The sequence below is a fragment of the Lepisosteus oculatus genome, chromosome 7 (genome assembly GCF_040954835.1).
Source record: "Lepisosteus oculatus isolate fLepOcu1 chromosome 7, fLepOcu1.hap2, whole genome shotgun sequence".
In the NCBI taxonomy this organism is placed as follows: Eukaryota; Metazoa; Chordata; class Actinopteri; order Semionotiformes; family Lepisosteidae; genus Lepisosteus; species Lepisosteus oculatus.
The window spans coordinates 16,459,029-16,471,086 of record NC_090702.1 but is presented as its reverse complement, the minus strand read 5'-3'; positions in this window follow the sequence as shown (position 1 = coordinate 16,471,086).

The following is a 12,058-nucleotide window of genomic DNA, read 5'->3' as shown; positions in this document are numbered from 1 at the left end:
ACTCAGCCCTGTAAACTCAATATTTGGTGGAAGAACCTTTGGCAGCCAAAAACAACTTGGTGCCGTTTTTTGCCCATTCATCTTGACATCCTTAAAACCTAAATCATATCACTTGGAAAGTGGAAAGTCACTCCAGGTGCTTCGGCCTTGTGCTTAGGGTTGTTTTCTTGCTGAAAGATATTTTTTCTCAGTTTTAGATCTGAATTAAAAGCTGGAATAAAGGAAAAGGTTCCTTTTGAGGAACAGAAATAACCAAGCTATAATTTAAGGTAAAAAGGATTTGATGTAAAAAGAAGCCTTTGGGGATATCAGTACATTGTAACATACAGTAAAGTACATTGAAAAGCAAAAATCCCTCATATGGCATAAACCTATACCCAATTTCAAATCTTCTTGTCAGTTGTTAAGTTACTACTTGAAAATGACCCCAAAGTGATAAATGTTAGTTTCCTTGTGGTCAATAAGCATGAGTTTACTTCCTCTGAAACTTGCTCACAGACACAACCAAAGGTACATTTTGTTTGACCCCTCATCCCAATTTAGTGCACGTGTGATGAAAACAAGACAAACCTTTGCAAAACAACCTACTGTATGATTATGTTAGTAGTTCAGGTGGGTAGCTGCGTCTGCATTCGTAGGCTGTAAAGGAGAAGAAAGCAAACACAATGTTTCGGCTGTGGAGCCTTCTTCGGGTGTGAAGGGTTCTTCGGGTGTGTTTTCTTTCTTCTCTTTTCAGCATGGAATAAACCTATTACTTGTTCCTTTACAACCTACAATTATTCTGTTAATGCATAATACTATTTTGCTAATGTACAGATACATTTTCCATTCCTTCAGAAGCATGTTTTGCTAATAGTTTGCATCATCTATGCTTCTATCTGTCCTGACAATCTTATCAGTCCCTGTTGATGAGAAGCAGAATTATAACACAATATGCCCACCACTACAGTTGGGATGGTGTTGAATGAGTGGTGCACTATGTTAGTTTTGCATGTACAGTAAACCAAAAAATCTATTTTTATCTTGTATGACCAGAAAACCTTTTGCCATACTGTATGTGTACATTATGACTTAAAAGCTGTGTTGCAAACATGATGATTTCTGAATTCCACTATGCCATGCAGACCGGTTTTTTGAAGTGACTAAGAATATAGATACTAAGGATATATAGTACCTTTCTCCCTATCTGTGCTTTTCCACAAATGTATCTATTATTTGTTTTGAAAGCTCCTTTATGGTTAAATATTTTGTTTACATTTGCTTGAAATTCACCAGACTGAGGGACCTTACAGAGACAAGTGCATGTCTTGTGAAATCATCTGAACCTCTTTTATTGCACACTAAACAAATTGTGTGGTCTTTAATGAATTTTGTGTAATTTAGATTAGCCATATCAAAGGGTTTTAATACTTATTCAATCATAACGTATCCCATTTTAATTTCATAAAGTTATCTATTTCTTATTTCCCTAATGTATAGAGTAGAATATACCAAATATTAACTTATTTAGTGTCATGACAGTAATGTTTAAAGCAACAAAATGTGAGAACTGTGCCACAGTCTGAATACGTTTGCAAGGCACTATAAATGCAATTATAATTTAGGTTTAATTTCCTTTATGTCATACCATGAAAACCATGGATCACATCCTCTCTAAAATGTCCTAGCTGTTGTGGATAACATGGTCACCCTAACCAACGAACAATCTTTAAAGTTATGCAGTGAACAGGACATCATTCTAAGAAGCTCTTTAGTTTTTACTCTAAACATCTAGGAAAAGCAATAGGATAAAATGAATGAATTGTGGTATTAGAACTACAACTTGTCTTCCGTATTCTGATGGTGTAAGGTATTTTCCCGATGTGATAAAGATTTCTAGTGCCAGAACAAAAATTAAAATTATTTGTTGCAAGAAGAACTTGAATTTTGATAATACAGACAGTGGACATAAAAAGAAAAGCAAGATCTTTCACACATTTTGTCTTATACATTAAAGAAATAACATCCCAGCTGCTTAAGGCCATGTATAAACATTCTAAATAGACCTGGTTGCCTACAAATATGACAAGCATGTTTGCAACAAGAGACGTGTAAAAGTGACTTTGGAAGGAGAGGTGATTACTAGGACCCATTGGACAGGAGCTTTGGTGACCGAGACAGCTCACCTTGCTGATGTTTCATGAGGAACAGTGTCTAAAGTGATGTCAGCGTCATGGGGCAACAGTGGGTAAAAGTGCATACTCCAGGACTGTGATATCCTTGTGTTTCTTTGAAGTACAAGGCAAAACAGAAAAGCGGTTGCAGATATGTTTACTGCAAATGCACAGTTATATTAATCAACAATGGTCCATTGACAGCTGCACAGAAAGGGATACTGTTACTGTTAAGGGATACTCCAATTGGGTACAGTAATCAAGCCACTCATCACACCTGGTAATGCGCATTTGAGTGAGCGGTTCAGAAATGTTGTAGACAGTTCCTTCACCTTATTTTTGATATATGATCTGGTGTCAATCTGAAGAACCGCCCTGAGTGTTTGGATCCAAAAGTGAAGGGTTCAGATAGTTCTGTAATGTCATGGGGCACATTCTCCTGAAATGGTTTGGGTACACTTGTTTACTTAGAAGGTCATGTCAATGCTAATTGCTGCTTAATGGTACATTTTCATCAGGACGGGAGTCTTCCAGGACAACGATGCCCAGAATAAAAATGCCCTTGTCCAAAGAGAATGTGTGGCCGCCCAATAGTTTGAAGAGCATGACACTGATTTTATCCATAAGTCAGCAATTGAGTATTTATGGGACATTCTGGAATGGTGACTGAGACACAGTGTTTTCCACCTCTATCAACCAGACATGAGCTGATTGACTTTCTCATGCAAGAATGATGCAGCAACCCTCCTTCTGAGGTAAAGATGCTAGAACACTCTATTTAATTGCACGCTTAGGGCATATGGGCCACACTTGATGGTACAATGCCTGATTAAGTGACTTAATAATGGTGATTCCATTTTTGTTTACTCCATGTGCATGCTACCAATAAAATACCAATAAAATAATATTAACTACATTTTTTTAATCCTCATAGTGTGAGGGGTGTTTAATGGTGCTGTATTATGAGTTAGCTTTGGCTGCTTTTGAAAATGTGTACTTTTTAGCTTTTCAATTTTGTAACAAATGACTCAATGTTTAAACATCTGGAAAAGCCCTGTTTATAAAAATGATTAACTTGGACCTTGTATCTTGGAGCTCAAGTTTGCCACCTTTTCAGTAAGCAGATATTATTTTTGTGTAACTACTCCACAGAAATTATTTCATAATCTGTCTTTTGTTTTTACAAAAATACAAAATATGTGTCTAAAGTATTCCAAAAGTTGAACACCTTTTCCAGCATCTTCTGTGCTTTGCAATTGTATTCAGACATTGCAATTTTCAAATATTGTTGATTTAAAGCTAGCAAGTGCGACACTTTGAAGTACTAATTTTTCTTTTAATTTACACAACCTACTCTACACATTCATAGCAAAAAAGTAAAGAAAAATTAAAAAGTCATGATTGCATATTTAAATGCCTTGTTGTGGAAAACTTAAATTAATTTATGTCCAACAAATTACCTTAACTATTCAAACTATTATTTGTGTGGCCTGTTTACAGTAATGGTAGTTCACATAATTTCAAAATAAATGCACCTGTCCCTGACAAGTTCCTCATTCAGGTAGTGAATTTCGACCTAATTCAAGCACTAAGACCAATATAAATAAATTTATAGAAAAGCACAAATTTGGAAAATAGTATAAAAGACATTGAAAAACACTAATTAACATTTTGAAGTGGAATATTATGAAAAGGATTGTGTATCATATCACGCAGACACTGCCTAAATCTGGCTGCAGCTCCTCCTGACCTGCTGGGCAAGGAAAAAACTGGTTAGTGATGCAACTTCCAGGCTAGCAGTAACTTTGATAGAGCTACAAAACTCACTGGCTGAAAAGGAAGAAAATGTGCATGACTCAACAATATCCCAGACAATCAACAAAGCTAGCTTGTATATTAGAGTGGAAACACCCACTGGAAATCACAAATCCAGTTTGAGACAAGACATTTGAAAAAAATACTGCAAACACATGGCAAATGATTTTGTGGTCAGACAAGACAAAACTGGAACTTTTTGTTCTAAATGGAAAGAGTTATACAGTATGTGACACAACATAGTGCAGCACTCAATCACTGCTTCTCATCAACAGGGACTGGGATGCTTGTCAATACTGATAGCAACATAGATAAAGCAAACTACCGGCACATCATAGAGAAAATAAATATTTGGATCTACTGTAAATTGAGCTATAAATCCCCTTTCAGCACGAAAATGACCCAAAGCACAAGGTCAGTTACCCTGGAGAGGATCTTGAAGATCTATATAAAGACATGAAAACTGCTATCCATGAGTGATCTCCAAGCAACTTCAGAGAGTGGGCAAAGACTTGCACCAAGCTCATATGCAACGTTGGTAGAGTTTTACCCCAAAAAACTTGCAGCTTTAACTGCTGTCAAAGGTGCTTCCACCAAATGTTGAATTCACAGGCCTGAATCATATGCAATCAATATTATTAATCGTTTTTACTTTATTGTTCTGACATCTACTGTAAATTCACTTGCCCTTTGAATTCTTCAGCATTTAGGTTTAGAAAAACTGTTTAAAAAAAATTGCATAATTTTTTAAGTTCTCAAAATGGGACACCATATGAAGGGCCTGAATACTCTTGAACATACATAATCATTTTTGAGGATCCCAAAGTGTTTTATTAATCTAAATTAGGACCTATTACCCTCATATTCACTTTGTCTGGTTTAAGGGCCAATAGACTGAAATTAGCTATACGGTATATTAAGTAAATAGGTTGCTGGTCTGGCATTGAGGGTGTGTCACAATCGTAATCCCTCCTCTTAACTGTGCTCAGGCTCTTTCTCATTTTAGTTGATTATGTGAACCTGCCTCCTATCCAGCCCCTCTTTATTTAAGCCAAATGCTCTTACTATTCTGGGCTCAGCATTGGAAGATGGACGCCCGGAAGCCCGCCTACCAGCGTGTTCTGGAGTGATCCGACAGCATAGGCTTCACCACAGCGTCCTGAGCATCTGGGTCCGTGGCTCGGAGTGTCTGGCCTCGTTAACCCGTTTTTATTCCCCATCCCTGCACCGGATCTCATTCCGGTTTTTGAACCTTGTCTTGTTTGTCTTGGATGGATCACCCGGCTCTGGACTTTTGGATTTCCCCTGAATTAACCCCTGGACTCCTCTGGACTTATTCGCCATAGCCACACCCCCCAAGCACCAGTGCATTGTCGCCACGCCCACCTGTTTGTCAACCTGCCCAGTTCCTCATCATCTCCTTCCCATGTCCTTTTCCAGTTACTTCCGAATTATACCGTCTGAATAGGGTCCTGACTAGCACATCGCTACAGGGTGGGGCTGTTGGAGGGATACCTGAGTAAAGGACAGTCTATGGACAGTCTGGTGCCCTGCATTTATAGTCGAGTATGTGATCCCATTATGAAACCTATTCAATTTACAACATAAGATCAATATTACACTTTTGCTCAGAAGGGGTGAAAACAGTTCAAAAGAAGCTCAGAAGGTGTGACAGCAGCAAAATTCAATTATTTTCATGTTTCTGAAATTGTAATCATTCGGAGCTCATTTTCTGCATTAATAAACTATGAATACTATACTTCAGCCTTTTCTCCTTTAGATTCATCTTGGGTTTTTTTTTGCCTCCCCCATGGACTCCTTGTTCTGCTGTTCTGATATCGACCTTTTCTTGATCATGGATGGAAACCTTTGCCTCCTCATGACCAGCCTGTCAGAAGTTTTCCTTCTGTCATTTCACTGTCTCGTCACCTGCTTTTCAATCTCAGACAGCTTCATCTTCAGCCAAACTGTTATGTCTACTCATTTGCCCTTTGCTGCTCCCATATCCAAAGTCTTCATCCACTCCGGTCTCAGGTTCACAACCTTTCTCAATGATACTCAACTTAACTCCCACTCTTTCCTCAATCTCTGTCATCGGTGTCCTATATGGTCCAAAATCATCACTTGTGGTGTCTTCAACCCTGTTTTCCTCTTCTTTCAGCCCCTACTGTCTTCCTGGCCCTGGGTCTGTCTAACGTCCTAACCTCTGCTCAGTTAGCAGGCATTCCACATTTTTCTCTGCCTGAGTTGTTCAACATCACTCAGTGACCTACTCATCCATCCCCACATCAGCAAATTATTTTTGCTCAAAATCTTCAACTTTCTCCTTAATGCAAACCCACTGAGCTTCAGACCCCAGGTTAATCAAATGAACATTCCTTAATTTATAACCTTATTTCTGTTTTCTCTTCTACCTCTGTGCCCAGAATCCTATGCAACTCAGTTCCAATCCATTCTATGGCTTCGGGTCCAAATTCCAATCTTTAAGCACATGTTGTCAGTGATTCCACCTTCTTGGACCCAGGTCTATCCGGCGTCCCATCTCTTGCTTAGTAGGCATACTTCAAAATGTTCTCTCTCTCCTGTCGTGTGCACTTGTGTCCAATATAACTTGGTGGGAGTCCCTGTTCCTTAGCTCCCATTCCTCTACCTCATCTATTCCTCTTTCAAATGTTGCCAATGTTGCTTGTCTTTGGGGCCACAGTTGGGAACAAATGGTGTTCCATGACTAAACACGCAACAACATATATTTTTCAAATTCACGTAATTCTTGAGTGTTGTTATTCCTCTGGAAAAAGATTATTATAGAGCAAAACTTATAAATATTTTTCTTTGAAAGTATTAATAGTTACAATTGTTTTTAAAATTAAAAATACATTAAAATATTTTTATCCTGTGTTAAATACAAATTTATACCAGTTAGCAACTTTTGTCTTAAAGTATACAACGAGACTCCCATTGGAAAGTTGCTAATTGGAACATTTTACTTAAGATATCATGACATTTAATGCCCAAGGCATGAAAGTCCTGAAAATAATTTTAAAAATTCTTATTCTTTAAGAAACAGAAAAATCATTTGAAAAATGAAACACTGAGATGTAATAAAAAAACAGAATGAAATGAAACAGATTTTATTGTATTGTGAATAAAAATAAGTTGTTTTAAATTATTTCAACAGTTAGGATTTGCTTGTAAAAAAGAGAGAAAAGAGAGAGAGAAAGCATTGTAAAAGCAATGTTCTTTTAATTACACCAAGGCTTATTTGTTTTTCTTTGCTAATAAAAAGAAAAACATATCTAAAAGTTTATGCTTTTTGGATTTAAATTGAATGAGTTTTATGTTATCAGTGTGAGAATATAGAATGGCTTGTGTATTTAATTACCTTGGAAAATTGAGAAAAATGTATTAAAAGAATCAATGATACTAGCAGTCTTGCATTTTACACCTATTTTAATCAAATCCATCCAATTATTTTCAATATCCCCGTAGTCCAATACAGGGTTGCAGTGATCTAGGGCTTAATCCGGCAGACTTCTATTACAGGTAGTATAATAATTAAAGAATATAAAATTTAGAGTAAAAAGGACAACCTTTTCAATTATTATTCTGATTGCACTTTAAAATGTTATGTTTATGATAAAAGCTGCATAAGCAATTACGAAGAAGATGTTTGCTGTCCATCACAAAGAATTCACAATCTACCATTGTAGGCATGCGTTTTAGATCACATACTATACTGTATATGTGCTTGCTTGGAAAAATATTAAAAGGGCTGTCATGGATTCAGACAATCACACAAACTGCTGAATTAAAACAAAGTATTTGAGATCATGATTAAGATTAAGGGGATTTATTTCTTACAGTGTACCTAAGAAAACCCTTAATGGTTTCCTATTTTAGAATTTGGTGGGCATTTTAAAAACTTTATAAAGTGTGGTGTGACAGAAGCTGTTCTCAGCCTTGGTATTCAAGTACAGGTTATGCTTCATTTTATGTCCCTTTTTTGCTTAAAAAAACACTACAGTGCAATGACCTTTATTGTTTTATGTTATGACTCATTCAGTTAAAACCCACAAGTCTATGTCTATACAAGATGATTTAAAAATTAGACTTTATGTTATTTGGACTATTTGCACCTTGTCTAGCCTTTTCAGTATTATCATTGAATTTAAATTATATATACTGTATATTAATGGGATTCTTTAAACAAATTTCCCACATTCAACACATTGCATAATCCATTACCTTGGTTATATTTTCCACTTGCTACAAGTTATTGGCAGTTAAAATCTCTCACCGCTATCAGTAAAGTCTGCAAAAAAGGTTAATTGTTTAGTCTTTGTGGAACTATTTTCCTGTCTTTTATTCTTTCCATTAACATTAAAAATATGCAGCTCTTGTGCATTTTTTCCCTGTGTGCTGTCTTTTCCTCTGTTTACTTTCAGTCATCATCCTGAACCTTAGCTTAAATCTCTCACCTGTTGTCATGTTTTTTTACAATCACATTGAAAATGGATGTAGCATGAGCAAAGTATTTGAACTGGACTGAAGTTGAAGCAGATACTATTTGAATATGGAGAAATAATATTTCCATTTGTACATACTACGCTAATTGTTTTGACTATTTCCTATGGATTTATCTTTATCTATGTCTATTGATACTGTACTCGATGAACTGTTTTTATGAACCGATAGCAAATGGCCAGATCAGTCTGTAGATTCTATACTTTGAGACCTTGAGTGATTTTTCCAATCACTCCAGAAAGATTTTTTTTAAATATGAACCATGTTGTAGCTATTCATTCTTTATTTTAAATGACACATTTTGCTTCACTTTTAGGATGATGACTTGATTCTGCCATCTTTCTGTAATTTTTGCCTTTTTTGTATAGCTACAGTATATATACTGATGGAAAAAAGAAACACAACACCTCCTCCTCCACACTCTGTACCTCCTATCTGCGTGGAACTGGCTGAAGAGTGACTCATCTGCGAAGAGGACCTGATGCCACTGCTGACAAGTCCATCACAGCCTCTGTCTGGCCCAACCACTTGGGTGTGACGTCTAGGAGGTGTGAGCAGAGGGCCTCTGACAGGTCACTTTGCTCTAAGGCCAGTAGAATGGAGTCTCACTTGTCACGATCGTAATCCCTCCTCTTAAGGGCGCGATTAAGTGCACCTGCCCCCCATTCTGCCCCTCCTTATTTAAGCCTAGCACTCTCGCTATTCTGGACTCAGCATTGGGAGATGGACGCCTGAAGCCCACCTATCTCCGCAGGAGTGACCCGACGGCATAGGCTTCATCATGGCGTCCTGACCATCTGAGTCCAGGGCTCAGAGCGTCTGGCCTCGTCATCCTGTTTTTATTCCCTGTCCCTGTACCGGATCCCGTTACGGTTTTTAACATTGTGTTGCTTCGTCTCGGATGGATCACCCAGTTTTGGACCTTGGAATTTGCCCCGGATTTCCCCCCTGGACTCCTTGGACTTGTCTGCCTTGGCCACGTCCCCCGAGCACTAGTCTGTCACACGCACCTGTCTGTCAACCTGCCCTGATCCTCGTCGTCTCCTCCCCGTTGTCCTACTCCACTTACTTCTGGATTATACTGTCTGCATAGGGTCCTGAATTACACTTCACGGGAGCCTGGACATGATCCTGCCATTCTGCTGAAACCTTTTCTGCAGTCAGGACACAGTGGAGCGGCTTACTCCATAGTTTCTGGCAATGCTGACACATGACATGCCTGCCTGCAGCATGCCAATGGCCCTCTCCCTTGCTTCTGTTGACATTCCAGGCATTATGGACCTGATCAGGCATTGTTCCACCTGGACCTCGTTGTGCAGAAGTGCACCTAACAAGCTTTTGTGTGATCGCCAAGTTGCAATACTTCACTGCACAAGCTGTATTGCTGTTCAGAGGGCTTAAAACAAATTTAAACTTTTTGTGAAAGTACATAAGCTATAACTATAGTATTCTCTGTTTGAAGTTTGTATATTCTACCTGCATTCGTGTGGTTTTCTCCTGGGTGCACCAGTTTTCTCCCACAGTCCAAATGCATGCTGGTAGATTGAAAGGATTCTGGAAAATTGGCCCTGGTGTGAGTTTGTGTTTGTTTATGTGTGTGCCCTGTGATGGACTGGCATCCTGTCCAGGGTGTATCCTACCTTGTTCCAGGGGAGGATTTTGGTATTTGTAGGCCCTAGGCACTCTCATGCCGAAATGTGAAAAATGAGGGTAAACGCCAATTGAATTACGTCAATTGACATGATGCACTTTAAACTATTGTAATGACCGAGAATTAAGCACACCCCTGATATGCCGGAAACAACACATTTATTTACCTCTGCCCTTCGGACATTGACAGATAGAGATTGAAACTCCTTGAAGGGGTTACACACACAGGGTAAGAATTAAGGAGGAGTACTTCAGTTTACAAAGCAGCAAACACTTGATAACTATTTACAATGGCTCCTCATAAACTCTCTACACTATTTACACTTTGAGGTCAATCTCCGGTCGACACACTGACCTCAAATCCAGCCTGCCTTGCGGGTGCGTAGCTAAGGGGAGATGTAGCCACTAAGGCGACCAGTGCAGGCGCTACATTATTCTAATGCTAAACCATCACTTCGATACTTCCAGTTTCTAGAACAGACGCTAGATAGCATATGATTATTGATTTGAAGCACCAAGAGTCGATCACAAGCATGTTGTTTCAGATTATTTTTCGTTTGCCATTAGTATTTCCCTTCTTTGTATGCCCTTAAAATTCCATAGGCCCTAGGCACTGTGCCTACTGTGCCTACAGTGCCTAATGGGAAATCAGGCACTGCCTTGTGCCCATTTATTACCTGGATAGGCTTCAGTCCCCCTGCAATCCTGTACTGGATAAAGTAATTAGGAATGGATGGCCGGATTACAATTATGAGTTATATGATAACACATGACTTTATTTTCTCACAATATTATGCTAAGAATAATATTATGTTGCAGTTTAGGATACTGTTTTGCTAATTATTTTTTTATTTTTAATAAGTGATTTTAAGCACTGACTTTTAATTTTAAGAAATACAACTATGATACTGTATATTACAGTTCTTCAGTTATTTATAACATGCTTATTTTCTGTCCTTTATTTAGTATGTATTTCAGGTACCCTTAAAAAGATAAAAAAGTGTAAATGTACATGCTTTTTTATTTTTTTCTTTCACAGTACATTACCTGTTTTTCAACTTTTATGCCAGTGGACAGATACCCATTAGCAAATATGAGACATTTTTCAACTGACATTGTTTCTTGTAATGTGTTTATGCTTTGTATGATTTTCCTTTCCAAATGTTCTGTTGAAATATTTTTTTCTCAGCAAGAACTGAAATAAAAATGCAAAGTGAAAAAAATGACAATAAAAAATGGTTTACTTTAACGTTTGTTGTATGACAAAACATCTGCCTTCATTTCTCTCTGTGAATAATTAATGTGGTATGTGAATACAGAAGGCCAGATGTACAGTAAGCTTCAATGACAGAAATTCTTAATAAGTGTATAAAAACCTAATCTTTAAGTGTATAAAAGGTGCAAATGGGAAGTAGGATAAGACAAAAAACAGATTCTTGTCTGAACCACATTCTCCATACTTCTGCAAGGCATGAGCTGCTTCCCTCAATAAATCTTTAATATGCTGTGGGAAACTGTAAAGGGTATGTAAAAAAATCATTTTCCAAGTGAAGCAGTATACAAATGTTTTGCTTGAAATTGCAAAAACCAAAACACAATGGATATTATATTTTTGCAAATTGGCTTAAACAGTAATTCATGCATTTAAACCCATTTTACTATCTTCTGAATATGAAGCATTGATATGTATCAGGCATGTTCATGAAGTTGTTAAAAAAAAAGAGTGATAAAAAAAGAGTCCAGCTCCCATCCAATTATTATTTTTTTCCATTGGAACAAATGTATAAATCCATCCCTTCCAGACACTGTCCTCAGCAAAAAGGAAGAAGCACCAGATGGATTTCATTGAAAAGGGTTCCAAAAACTAGCTAACTGAAGCCCAGAGCCAAGATTAAAGAGATGTTTCAGTGGAAACC